This window comes from Parasteatoda tepidariorum, chromosome 6 (genome assembly GCF_043381705.1).
Source record: "Parasteatoda tepidariorum isolate YZ-2023 chromosome 6, CAS_Ptep_4.0, whole genome shotgun sequence".
Lineage (NCBI taxonomy): Eukaryota > Metazoa > Arthropoda > Arachnida > Araneae > Theridiidae > Parasteatoda > Parasteatoda tepidariorum.
The window spans coordinates 83,213,123-83,225,869 of record NC_092209.1 but is presented as its reverse complement, the minus strand read 5'-3'; the positions used below and the strand labels follow the sequence as shown (position 1 = coordinate 83,225,869).

The window sequence follows — 12,747 nt, the reverse complement described above, 5'->3', positions numbered from 1 at the left end:
GCAGTCCTCCGAGGATATAAAACTAGTTAGTATTGACTTCGCAAATTTTCTGTTGTTGTATATGAATTTTCTAAAATTGATTGTGGGTTAGTGATATGGGAATTTCGACTGTTTACGCAGACACGCATCACTCATGCTCAGACAAACTCTTCATTTCATTATTATAGATTTAGATAGGTGCTTTATTTACTTCGCACTAGACTAGAGCTATATACGCATTGAGCTATTGGCGACGGTCTGAGAAACATTCCCGAGGATGATCCGAAGACATGTCATTGTAATTTTGATTCTCTGTAGAGGCGATGGCTCCCCTGCTTCGTTAGCCCGACGACCTGCGCACGAAATCGAGCACTTTAAGGGTAAAACAGTTTAACGAGGACCTGCACCGTGCATCCTCGGCTCCTACTCAGACTGATCAAAGTGGTCACCCACTCGCTTACTGAACACAGCCAGTGATGGTTGCTTTCGGTGTTGTACTGGGAACCGCTTCTTTATGATAAGTCCATCACGGAAATTATTATCGATTTAAGATTTTTAATTTTCTAATTCATTTTTACGCTTCTGAAACCGGTTTGCACTTGTTTACGTTCGTATATCAATTGGTTAACATTGTAATGCTATACGTTAAAAATAAATACAAATAGGAAGTATGTAAAAAAATCTCCTGAATGAAAACCTTTTACATATATGCTTAGATATAAAAGTATTGTACGCAAAACATAATTATTAAAAAACTACAGTGCGTCTAATAATTTGATCTAATTATTACAATATAATACCTGATATAATGAATGTTCTACATTTATATAATATATCGTCGAATTAATCCAATCGTCAAATTTACATTATATATCGCATAATTGATACATGAACGTAGACAAGTGCAAACCGCGTAAAGACAATAAAGCTGTTTTATCCATCACTGCGAAAGTGTTGCAGGTGCAGGATTTCGTGCCCGAACTGATCTTTAGATTATATCTCATAAATGTTTGATGGGATCCATGTCGGATGATCTAGGCAGCCAAATCATTCGCTGGAATAGTCCAGAATGTTCTGCAAACCAATCACGAATGATTAAGGTACGTCGACACGGCACATTCTCGTCCGTAAAAATTTAATCGTTGTTTTGGTACATCAAGGACTGCAAGTGGTCTATAAGTATCTGAACATAACCATTTCCAGTCAATGATCGGTACAATCGTATCATAAGACAGCCATGAAAAAGCAACCACCATTATTTAACCGCCACCAGATTGCACATTGCATTGTTGACAGCCTGAGTTCATGGCTTCGTCGTGTCTGTGCCACACTCGAATTCTCTAATCAGCACTGACCACCTGAAGTCGTGATTCATCTCATCAAGCAACAGTTTTCTAGTGTTCTAGGGTCCAACCAATATCATCACAAGCCCAGAATAAGAGTGTGCCATGATATCGTGCTGTTACTAAAGGTACTTTTGTCAATCTTCTGTTGCCATTTACAGCAAAATTTTACCATCCTGTCCTAATGGACACGTTTATTTCATGCCCCACATTGATGATTGCGTCTATTTCTCGCTATGTTACTGTGCCATGAATCTTGCCACTTCAGTTATTCACTTCTCTTTGTTTAAAACTCTATTGGTTAAGAGGATGAACCCTTCCTCTACCGCCAATATAAGTTATTTAAAGTATATAAGGGCTGGGATAGCCTGGTTGGAAGGGTGCTGGCCTTATGTTCGTGAGAACAGGAGTTCGAATCCAGCAAGAGGAAGAACTCCCTGCATTGTAAATGGTGACTGGGGCACATGAAATCTGTCAGGTTACAAAACCCTTCATGTTCCCATAACAAATTATACCTCTGGGGGAACTGAATTGGAAATTGATTTTTCTCTGGTTCAGATCAAAAAGACAATCTGTGGATGAATGAATGGATGTATGACATATGGGTGAGGCAGAAGTCGAATTCTTGGCCATAGATGGCGCCACTGGAAAGCAAGAACAATCACACCCCTTGCCTTAATGGCCTGTGGCAACAACTACAAAAAAGTACATAAAAAGTGAGTTCTGGTCAACCTAGAAAGCTTCAAATGCTTTTAAAATATCAAAATGCAAACACATTATTGCAGGAATTCTTCCCCACTGCAATTATTTGAACTGCCTTGATTTGTTTGCATTTTAATATTAGGAAGAAGAAAAAAACATTTTTAGCATACGAATTTTCTTGTTAATTCAAGGTTTACCTCAACTCTCTTTTTCTGTACTTTAAATTGTAAATTAGTCCTGCAAGTTCCATGAAGGTTTCTAATTTAATATAGTCTCCTTTTTAGCAAATGGACAAATTTAGAAGTAAGTTGTTCCTTTATAGTTTGGAAAATTAAAAGATAGGAATTGAGCAATATTACAGGATTTAATTGTAGATTAATTGGCTGATCAGGTTTTTTTTCACTTAATGAAAAACAGAAGTATTCTATTTGCTCATGATAGTCTATTTATTTTTCAATTTAAATACCTAATTACTCAAAGTGAAAGTGCTGCTGATATACAATCGAACTAGCTTATAACAAACGGAATGAATAGCAATTCTTGCTAGTTTCCTCCAAGTGTTTGTCAAAAAACGGGTATGTGAAAAAAATCATAAAGTTCATACTTATTTACTAAATTATTAATACAATACTTACTTCATTTATTTTTTACTTCTGTACAGTGGAAAAGAGCAGTAAATTTGCTTAGAACAGTCTTTTTGCTGCATTATTATTCGCACAAGATTCACGGCCCAAAAAACATCATAGACTTCAAAAAGGAATTTTTTTCAAGAAAGGATTAACGTTGTTCAAATTAGTAGAAATTTTATGAATCACACAAATAATGGCCCGTTAAATGTGATGGATTTTGAAAACCAATAAGAAAAGAACGTGATTAAAAATGTGTGATTTGAGGAAACAAGGGATTTCATCTTATTAAATTCCAAATTAAGTAAACTTCCCGCCAATAGATGACGCCTCAGGCGTGCGAGAGTTTCAGAGAAATTGAATCCATCCCCAGTTGTTATTTCGCCACACAATCAGTTAGCGAGCGCTAGTGAAGGATTTTTACTTTAGAACAGTGGATGCTTATAGTTTAGGTGTATTACAACCTGGTACACAGAATTCAAACCTATTCTGTAGTAGCACCTATTGACGGGATGTTTAACTAACTGTGCAATTTGGTGGGATGAAATAGCCTTATTTCCTAAGCATAATATAGCATACTATACATTTCTCTCTCGTTCCGTTCCTTTTTTATTGATTTTCAAAATCCATCCGTCATCTCTGCGACGATTTTCGATTTCTTTGTTAAATCCGCCCTATCAGCAAAATAACTTAGGCCCTCATTGGGACAATATTCATGAATATTGGCCCAATAATTTCATGACTGTTCATGAAATTAATTCATGAGCCAATAATCATGAACATTGGCTCACCAGTAAGGGTTCAAAGGTCCTTTATTTTTCCGATATTGGCCCTTTATAGAATTTTCAAATTCACCCGATATTTTACAGCTACCTTACAACCAATATCGGTTCTACATAAAATTGTCAGAATCGCCCGATATTTTATATCCATTATTTAGCCAATGTAGGTTCTATACTGGCCAATTTAGGTCCCATATGGGCAATTCTAGGACTCATATTCAAAAATCCAGACATCCCAATATGGGTCCCACGGTGCATGTTCTTATAGGAACTACACTATCTGGCCATTAATGACCGGACACCCCTCATTTCGGATACATGAGGTGCTAGTATCAAGTCAGTAGGGCGTAAGGCCGCCACGCGCCCGAATCACAGCTTTAACCCTTCTAGGAAGGCTATCCACTAGGTATTGGAACACGGCGGCAGGTATTGCCCGCCATTCCTCCTGTAACATGGCGAAGAGTTGAGTGGTGGTTTTGGGGCGTTGTGATCTGGCCCTCAACCGGCGCTCCAACTCATCCCAGAGATGCTCAATTGGATTGATGTCGGGACTTTGGGATGGCCAGTCAGGCTCTTGCACCCCCATTTCATCAAACCAGTCCGTGATGTCATGTGCTTTATGAATGGCAGCGTTATCGTGTTGAAACACAAACGGGCCATTANAAAAAAACATTTTTAGCATATGAATTTTCTTGTTAATTCAAGGTTTACCTCAACTCTCTTTTTTTGTATTTTAAATTGTAAATTAGTCATGCAAGTTCCATGAAGGTTTCTAATTTAATATAGTCTCCTTTTTAGCAAATGGACAAATTTAGAAGTAAGTTGTTCCTTTATAGTTTGGAAAATTAAAAGATAGGAATTGAGCAATATTACAGGATTTAATTGTAGATTAATTGGCTGATCAGGGTATTTTTTACTTAATGAAAAACAGAAGTATTCTATTTGCTCATGATAGACTATTATTTTTCAATTTAAGTACCTAATTACTTAAAGTGAAAGTGCTGCTGATATACAATCGAACTAGCTTATAACAAACGGAATGAATAGCAATTCTTGCTAGTTTCCTCCAAGTGTTTGTCAAAAAACGGGTATGTGAAAAAAATCATAAAGTTCATACTTATTTACTAAATTATTAATACAATACTTACTTCATATATTTTTTACTTCTGTACAGTGGAAAAGAGCAGTAAATTTGCTTTGAACAGTCTTTTTGCTGCATTATTCTTCGCACGAGATTCACGGCCCAAGAAACATCGACATCAAAAAGGAATTTTTTTTAAAGAAAAGATTAAATTGGCTCGAATTAGTTGAAATTTTATGAATCACACAAATAATGGTCCGCTGAAACTGACGGATTTTTTAAAATCAATAAAAAAAGAGCTCGTTAAAAATGTATGCTTTGTGGAATTATGCTTGGGAAACTAGGAATTTCATCTTAATGAATTGCAAATTAAGTAAACTTCCTGCCAATAGATGACGCCGCAGGCATGCGAGAGCTACAGAGAAATTGAATCCATCTCTAGTCGTTATTTCCCCACATAATTAGCGAACGCTAGTGAAGGATTTTGATTACAATTTATACTTTAGAACAGTGAATTTTTACAGTTTTGGTGAGTCACAACCTGGTACACAGAATTCAAATCTATTCTGTAGCGCCACCTATTGGCGAGAAGTTTAACTAAATGTGCAATTTGGTGAGATGAAATATTGCTTATTTCCTAAACATAATGTCGCATACCATGCATTTTTATCGCTTTTCGTACCTTTTTTTTATATTGATTTTCAAAATCCATCAGTGATTTCTGTGTCGATTTCCGATTTCTTTGTTAAATCCCCCTAGCAGCAAAATAACTTGGGCCAATATTCATGAATATTGGCCCAATAATTTCCTGAATATTCATAAAATTATTTCATGAGTCAATATTCATGAAATTATTTCATGAGCCAATATTCATGAATATTGGCTCACTAGTAAGGATTCAAAGGTCCTCTATTTTTCCGATATTGGCTCTTCATAGAATTTTCCGATTCCTCTGACATTTTACAGCTACTTTGCAACCAATATCGGTTCTATATAGAATTGTCAGAATCACCCGATATTTTATATCCATTATTTAGCCTATGTAGGTCCTATATTGGCCAATGTAGGCTCTATATAGGGCATTCTAGGACCAATATTAAAAAATCTAGACATCCCAATATTGGTCCCTCGGTGCACGTTCTTATAGGAACAATATAGAGCCAATTTTGAACCTAATTGGGGCCCAAGGTAAACTTGTTGCTACGGCGGGTTCTCGTTAAATCAGGGCTAATTATAAGCCAGTTATATTGTGCATAATTTCAAATATTTTAAATTGCTATATATCTTCAAATATTATTTTGTTCTATTTTTCAGATTTATTGATGAACATGACTATCTTCAGAATCATCTTCGCAGTATAGGACCACTTTGTGTACCCCCTAATAAGCGTATAATTATTTCCTCTGGAGGGATACACCAGTACCCTGTAATATAGCCATTTTCGACTAGGCTCTGTAAGAGTGGCTATGAACTTTAACCACTTGTCAGTTCGCCCATCTCTGAACAATACTAATTTCTTGACAATTGACAACCACGAATATTACTTTTGTTCTGGGCAACTAAAACGAAAATGGCGGATACGGTCGACGTAGGGAAAAAAAAGAACATTTTAAAATGCGAATAAAAGCTTTTGCTTGCCATAATATCTAACTTAAAGTTCATTTGGAAGATCTTGTTCGCAATTTTAAATATTCCAGCAGCAGGTGGATATGAATAGCGCACCTACTGGAACAAAACCGGGAAAATAAGGGGGAGTTGGAAAGAAAAAAAAAAGTGTTGTTAGAGTTGGAAAAGTCTCATAAACGAAGGGTGATCGATTCGCTAGAAAGGAATGCGAAAAGAAAAGTCAGTTGGAAGTTTGTTTAAAGCGTTATAAATGTAAAACGAGTTGAGAGGAGTTAGAAATGGAAAATCTCGGTCTCTGTTGTCTGATGTTTGGCCATCTCTAATGGGGAGGAGGGGCAGAGGGAGTGGGGTGGGGGAGGTTCGTCATGCATTTTTAAAGAGTCCCTTTTTGTTTGAGTTTCAGGAGAGAAGAGCGACGAACCGGAAGACAAATTTTAACGAAGAAGAAGTGATACAAGAAGAACCTTTCACAATCATCTCTATTTCCATTTCTTTCCATAAAATATACCTTTATCTCTCTCTCTCACCTGACTGTATTCCTTGAGATTGTTTTTTTTTTTATATTCTTAATTGTCGTTCGGATTGCATTACCCATTGTCAATCATATCGACTTTTTGAGTTAAAATAGTTATGAGAGTTTTATTATTATTTTTTATTTATGTAGGTGGAACTGCAAAATAATTATTAAGGGGATCAAAAAAAAATATTTATTTTATTGAATACAAAAAAAGTATTATTAAGTATTAGTTATTATTAATATAATTAAAAATAATTTAAATAATACAAAAATTTAAATAACACAAAATTTAATATTTAAATAATACAAAAAAGTATTTATTTTATTGATCTCATAATTTATATATTGGGTGAGTTTATATTCTAGGGATAGAGCGATGACTTCACTCTTTTAAATTAGGGCAAAATGAATTATCCAAATGATTCGAACCGATAAAATCAATTCTTTTAAGTGAATCGGATCACTGATTCAAATCACCTATTGCTTTGTATTAATAAGTGATTTGAATAGGGGATAGAGCGTTCAAATCTCAGTAATTTCTGGTCCAACAAATTTCGCAACCGGCTCGCACAGTGCTGGCGTAAAATATCCTCAGTGGTAGACGGATCATGGGTTAGAGTCTCTTTGCAGTCAGGCTAACCGTAGGAAGTTTTCGTGGTTTTCCTTTCCGTGTAACGCAAATGCTGGTTAGTTTTATCAAAAAGTCCTCCACGAAGGCAAATTTCTCACAGCACTTGATCCAGGAGTTCACTTGTCTTCTGGATTTGGTTCAAAATTACAAGGCTAAGGAGTAGAATATTAGTAACCCTAAATAGTAGATTATTGTAAACCCTAAATTGGGTCGGCTGTTCAACGACGATAATATAAAAAATGTATTATATATTCAATATTACCCCCATTTATGTGTAGTTTCAGAATCCCTCAGAAAAAGGAGTAAAAAAAATACTTATTACGATTCTTAAATAAGCGAAGAATAAACAAAAATATGCATAGTTTCTAATTCTTTCGTATTGTCTGGAATATTTTAATAGTAAAGCAAACTTTTTCTGTTTCACTCCGATTTATAAATTTAATTTGGAATCTTTTTGGCGCATATGAACAAATATGAAACATTACTTGCATAATATAATCTGTCAACAATTGAATTCACAAAGATGGGAAATAAGAATGAACTCTGTCGAAATAATACTGTCTCCTTGGAAACAGAAACGCTTTTTAATTTCATGTTTGTATTATGAGACATTTAAATGTGTTAAGAGTAAGTTTATCAGTCGCAAATATAGAAACTCATTATTATGAATTTGAATCGTCTGCGAAGAAACGAAGTCGAGTCCATTACTCTTTAAATATTTATTTCCTTATAATTAAAAAAGGTAACAATTGCTTAGGGACTAATCCTCAAATTGATATGAATTAGCATATTGATGAGTCCGTAGATCAATAGATTCTTCCATGTGTTAGTGACGTTCTGCCTGATACAGTGGATATTTGAATTCCTTTCCTCAAACTAAATACTTACACGTATTTATTTGAATACAAAATTCCAGGGCTAAAGAGAATAGAAGGGCTGGTTCACTCCTTTGTAGAAACTCGCACCGCGCCAATCCTCCGATTTTCTCTAGTGACGTCACTTGGGCGCAAAGTTCGCACTTTTACTTCAAGAACGGAGCGTTCGGCCTTAATAGCTCTAACTAGTATTGAAACATTTCTTTTTGTGACATATTCTAAGACATTTATTTTTTTTCTATAACGACTTTCCTCAGTTTTTGCAGTGAATTTACAAACATTTAAAACTATTATCGAAATGCCAGTTTGCGCGATTGCAACTTGCAAAATTTCTAAAAGAAAAACAAAAGGAAAAAATATAATTGTCCGTGTGTTCCCTGAAGTAAATGAACAACTATGTAAAGAATGGATTCCAAAATGACGCAGTTAATATTTAACTTTTATAAAAATTCATTATCTAAATAGAAACCGCCTCGTTACTTCAAAAAGAAAGGCAGGTGAAAAAAAAATGGATAAAGTCAAAGAAAATTAAAATGTAAATAAAAAGCATAAATAAAAAGTATAAATAAAATATATGGTATATAGTTGAAATTCTCCTAACTTCATAACATATTTTTAATGTTATTCTAAATATGTATGATTTTTTTAAAAATTATATTCTCTTAAATTTAAATATCTATAAATTATATCATCGTAAATTTAAATATACGAAGCAATTGCAGTACCGTCTTTACGCATGAGCACACCTGGGCAGTGCCCGGGGGCCCCAGGAACCCAAGTGGCCCTTGAGAATCCTACTTTTTATAAATTGTGTTTAAGGAATAAACATTGCCTTAGATATTTTTTAAAATAAATATATTCAATTATATAAAGTGTGCATTTTTTTCTACAAATAGTCATTGATTATCATGCAACCACCAATAATTTAAATAGTTTATCAACGAGAAAATTTATAAAAGGCAACCGAAATCTATCTGGATAGGTACTTGGGCATTGAAAAATGTTTTTTAACTGTTTAGTTTGACAAAATAATTCATACCTTTTGAATTTATTTTAATTTGTAATACCTTTTTGTTTATTTAATTTAATTTAATCATTTTAATTAACTTCCATGATTTTGAAAATTATTTTATTATGTGAGGATTACAGCAACTGGTTAGCATCTTAATTTTTTTTTTAAAAATTATACATAGCTTAAAAATGTTTTATTTGAGTTCTTGGGGTAATCAAAAATAGTTTAAATTTGTTGAAATTATTGCAACATATCTTAAAAATGATTTATTTTATGTACGTGAAGTTTTTTAGTTCGTTTTTAAACATTATGGTATGTTATAGGGGTCTAAAACATTTTTGTGCCCGGGGGCCCTGAGCAATTGTAAAATTTCTAATGTCATTATGAGCCTAAATTATTATTTTGTTTCAGTAATTAGCGTTTAAGGTTGATGTTTCCTAATGATTAAGCATTAACAAATTAATGGCATATTTTAAAATCAGGGATTCTAAATTTAACTCAACTTCTTGTTATAAAAGAATATGTAGATAAAAAAGTGTCGATATATGCTTTCATTTTTCGTAATAATTAAAGTTAAAACTGAACTTTTTAAAATAAAGTATTCATATTGTCATTTTCGCCAACTAGTAAAATATTTTTATAAGTTTAAAATGGTATTTTTTTAAATATAATGGCCAGAACTATGTTTATGAACGGAAATAATGTGTTAATTACGTAAAGTTTAAAAGCTAATAACCAGAAAAAGTCAAACTTATTTTTTCAAAGAGAAAGATGCAAAGTTATCATAATATCTTTGCTAGCGATCTCCGAGATCTGTGGACACAGTGACGTCATGAGGAGGGAAATCGTAGCTTCAGCTCTAAGAGCGGAGTGAACTAGCCCTTCTATTCTCTTACAAAATTCAACGTTTAAAATCGTACTGTCATCCAGATAATACATTTATACGATTAATAAGTTTCATAGATTCATCTGCTTTGGTGTTTACCTTTGGTGTACACCTTTTTACATATTACACATCTGTTGAAACAAAATTAAGACGACGAGAGAAAAACGCTTTAAGCACGTTAAAGTTTATTCGAAGAAAAAAGATTTTACTCGTGGAAATAAAAAGTATTTCTGTAGTATGGCCTATCTTCACTGTATAATAACTCTCGGGTAGAGCCTATTTTTTCCCTCACTGATTTGTCAAAACTTAGTGTTCCTCAAAATGCAACAGATGGCGATACAATCGTCACTTTTGGGAAAAAATGGACATAACCGTTCTTGTCTTGGTCTTCAATTTTATANTAATAATGGTCATGAAAAAAAAATCGCAAATAAATTTTCAGGTATACTTAGACCACAGTGTTTAAAATATTTAGTTCTATTAGAAGAGGTCGTAAGATATGCTTCTATGTTCTACAGAAGAATTACTTTCAAAATTACTTACATCTTTTTGTTTGTGTTTTAGTCAACGCATGGAAATAATGAAGCTAAGTTAAAAAAATAAAAATATTTCCTATTTTTTGAAGTAAGAATTTAGAACAAAATTTGTTACAAAAATAACTCAAACTGAGGTATTTGAGGGAAAAATAAAAATCTTTCTCTCATAAAATTTCAAATTAAAAAAAAAAGGAAAAGATAAGAAAAGACACAAAGTGGATGAAGCTGGTTTTGAAAGGAAATGCCTCCTGTATAAAGTGCTTTTTTTTCTTCCTCGTTTACTCTCTGCTTGATTAGCAAATATTTTAGAAAAAAAAGTTGGAAAGCGTGATCTGACGACCACTGTTCCAATTAATCGAACTTTTCACTTCATCAATGTTGACTATTTTTCTGTCTCTTAACTCCTCCCTTTTTATTTCCTACTAAGATGTTCGACAAACATTTTTAAGAAATAAAAAATATCAAAGAAATGCTTTCAAAAGAGAGGGTTTTAAAACTTTGCTATTTAAAATACGATTTTATTGAAATCACTCGCTTCATATAAATGAATACAAAATTCACTTTTATTCAACTTATACCACGGTTTCTCTGTGATTAATCGTTCGACTCATGGACTGCGAATTAAAAACTTGTTTATCTTTTTTTATTTCCTTTATTTGTGTCAAATAAATGAGCATTACTTATGGGAAGTACTTGTAATTTTAATGAAATAAAGAAAAAAAGTTATAAAATGTAAGATTTGCAATCTTTAAAGATGTTAGAGTGTTATGATAACATTTCGAATTCAAAAACGATTTCGAAGTTCGGTAGCCTATGTTTAATGTTTAATTTTTTTTAAAAGATATTTTGATTTAGTTTTTAATCTTTTAAAATATCTTACTTTTTTTAAGCAATAATATTTGAAAATAATTGTTAATTTTGCTTCCTGTTAAATTTTTTCCAGCAGATAAGAATAAGAATTCGATAAAAAAATTCTTATATTAATGATGCAAAGAAGTCTTATACAGAAATTAAGAAGTGAGTTTACCAAACGATAAATATCCGATATAATATTTAAAAAAATGTTTATTTTAAACTTTTTGCTAAATGAAAAATTTGAATATAGCGTTTTTTTTTAAATGAGTTCTTATTTTTTTAAAGCCTTAAATAGTTAAAAAAAAAACCACGATTCACTACAAAATGAAGAAAATTGTGATCGCCGCAAAGCGATCAAAGGTTACCCATTAGCAGTAGAAAACTAATAAAAATGAGTTTCAATCTTCAAAAGGACGCCATACCATGGAAAAAGAACAAAAAAAAAAGTATTTTAAACTACATTTATTAAAAATCATTCACATTTTTAGGCGGCGATATCAGACTTCAAAACTCAAATTTCATGCCAGGCAAAAACATTTTATAGAAAATCAGTTTTAAAATTTTTTAAAATAATTGCCTTAAAATCTTGGTAGAATAAGTTCAGAACTTTCATGCATTTTTAACCCTTAATAATTAAACTTAAGTCTATGTTTAAATAGTCATTCTACGGCTCTCATTTCACGTATTTAAGCTTGTAGTTTAAAGGAAATACTATTAATTTTTTATTGAAATACAGATCAAATGTAGTGTTTGGAGATATTAAAGTGTTAAGGTAAAAATCAAAAATTTTGAGTCCATTCGGCGATTGTTTCATTATTCAGGGTTAAACAAAGAGAATTTCAGTACTATATATGACCTATAAAAAAAAAGATGAATAAAAACTGTCAATTTCTTTTAATAAATACAATTTGTTACTTACATTTCTCATCTATTTAAAGTGACCATTATCCAAAAGTAATATTTTCTGTAACTGTCCAATTTTATCACACTTACAACCACACACTGTATCGTCAACTTTTTTTGTTAAGTTGAAATTATTTTAAAACTTTTAAAAGTATTTCTTGATTCGGATTGTTGTTATTTTCACGACACGTAATATTGTAGGTATTTTGATTGATTGAGTTTTGATCAAGCTTCTAAGTTGTCTAGTTCCCATCATATGTATTTGTACACATACACCTGCAGGCTTGTGTGCTCAATTATATAAGTATGGCTTATAAGCCTCTATCAAGTAGATTTGCTGTTGTTGTTGTTCATTTACGTCGCACTAGAGCTGCACAATGAGCTATTGGCGAC

At 32.6% G+C, this 12,747-nt stretch overlaps 1 long non-coding RNA gene across 1 annotated transcript in view; it reads right to left on the bottom strand.

Moving 5' to 3' along the window:
• The window catches only part of LOC110282375 (uncharacterized), a 27,966-nt gene extending 15,288 nt beyond the window's left edge, over positions 1-12,678 (bottom strand). Inside the window, exon 1 of the long non-coding RNA XR_006226110.2 lies at positions 12,371-12,678. This is a non-coding gene — a long non-coding RNA (uncharacterized lncRNA). The remainder of the gene's footprint in view (positions 1-12,370) is intronic.
• Between the last annotated feature and the right edge of the window lie 69 nt (positions 12,679-12,747).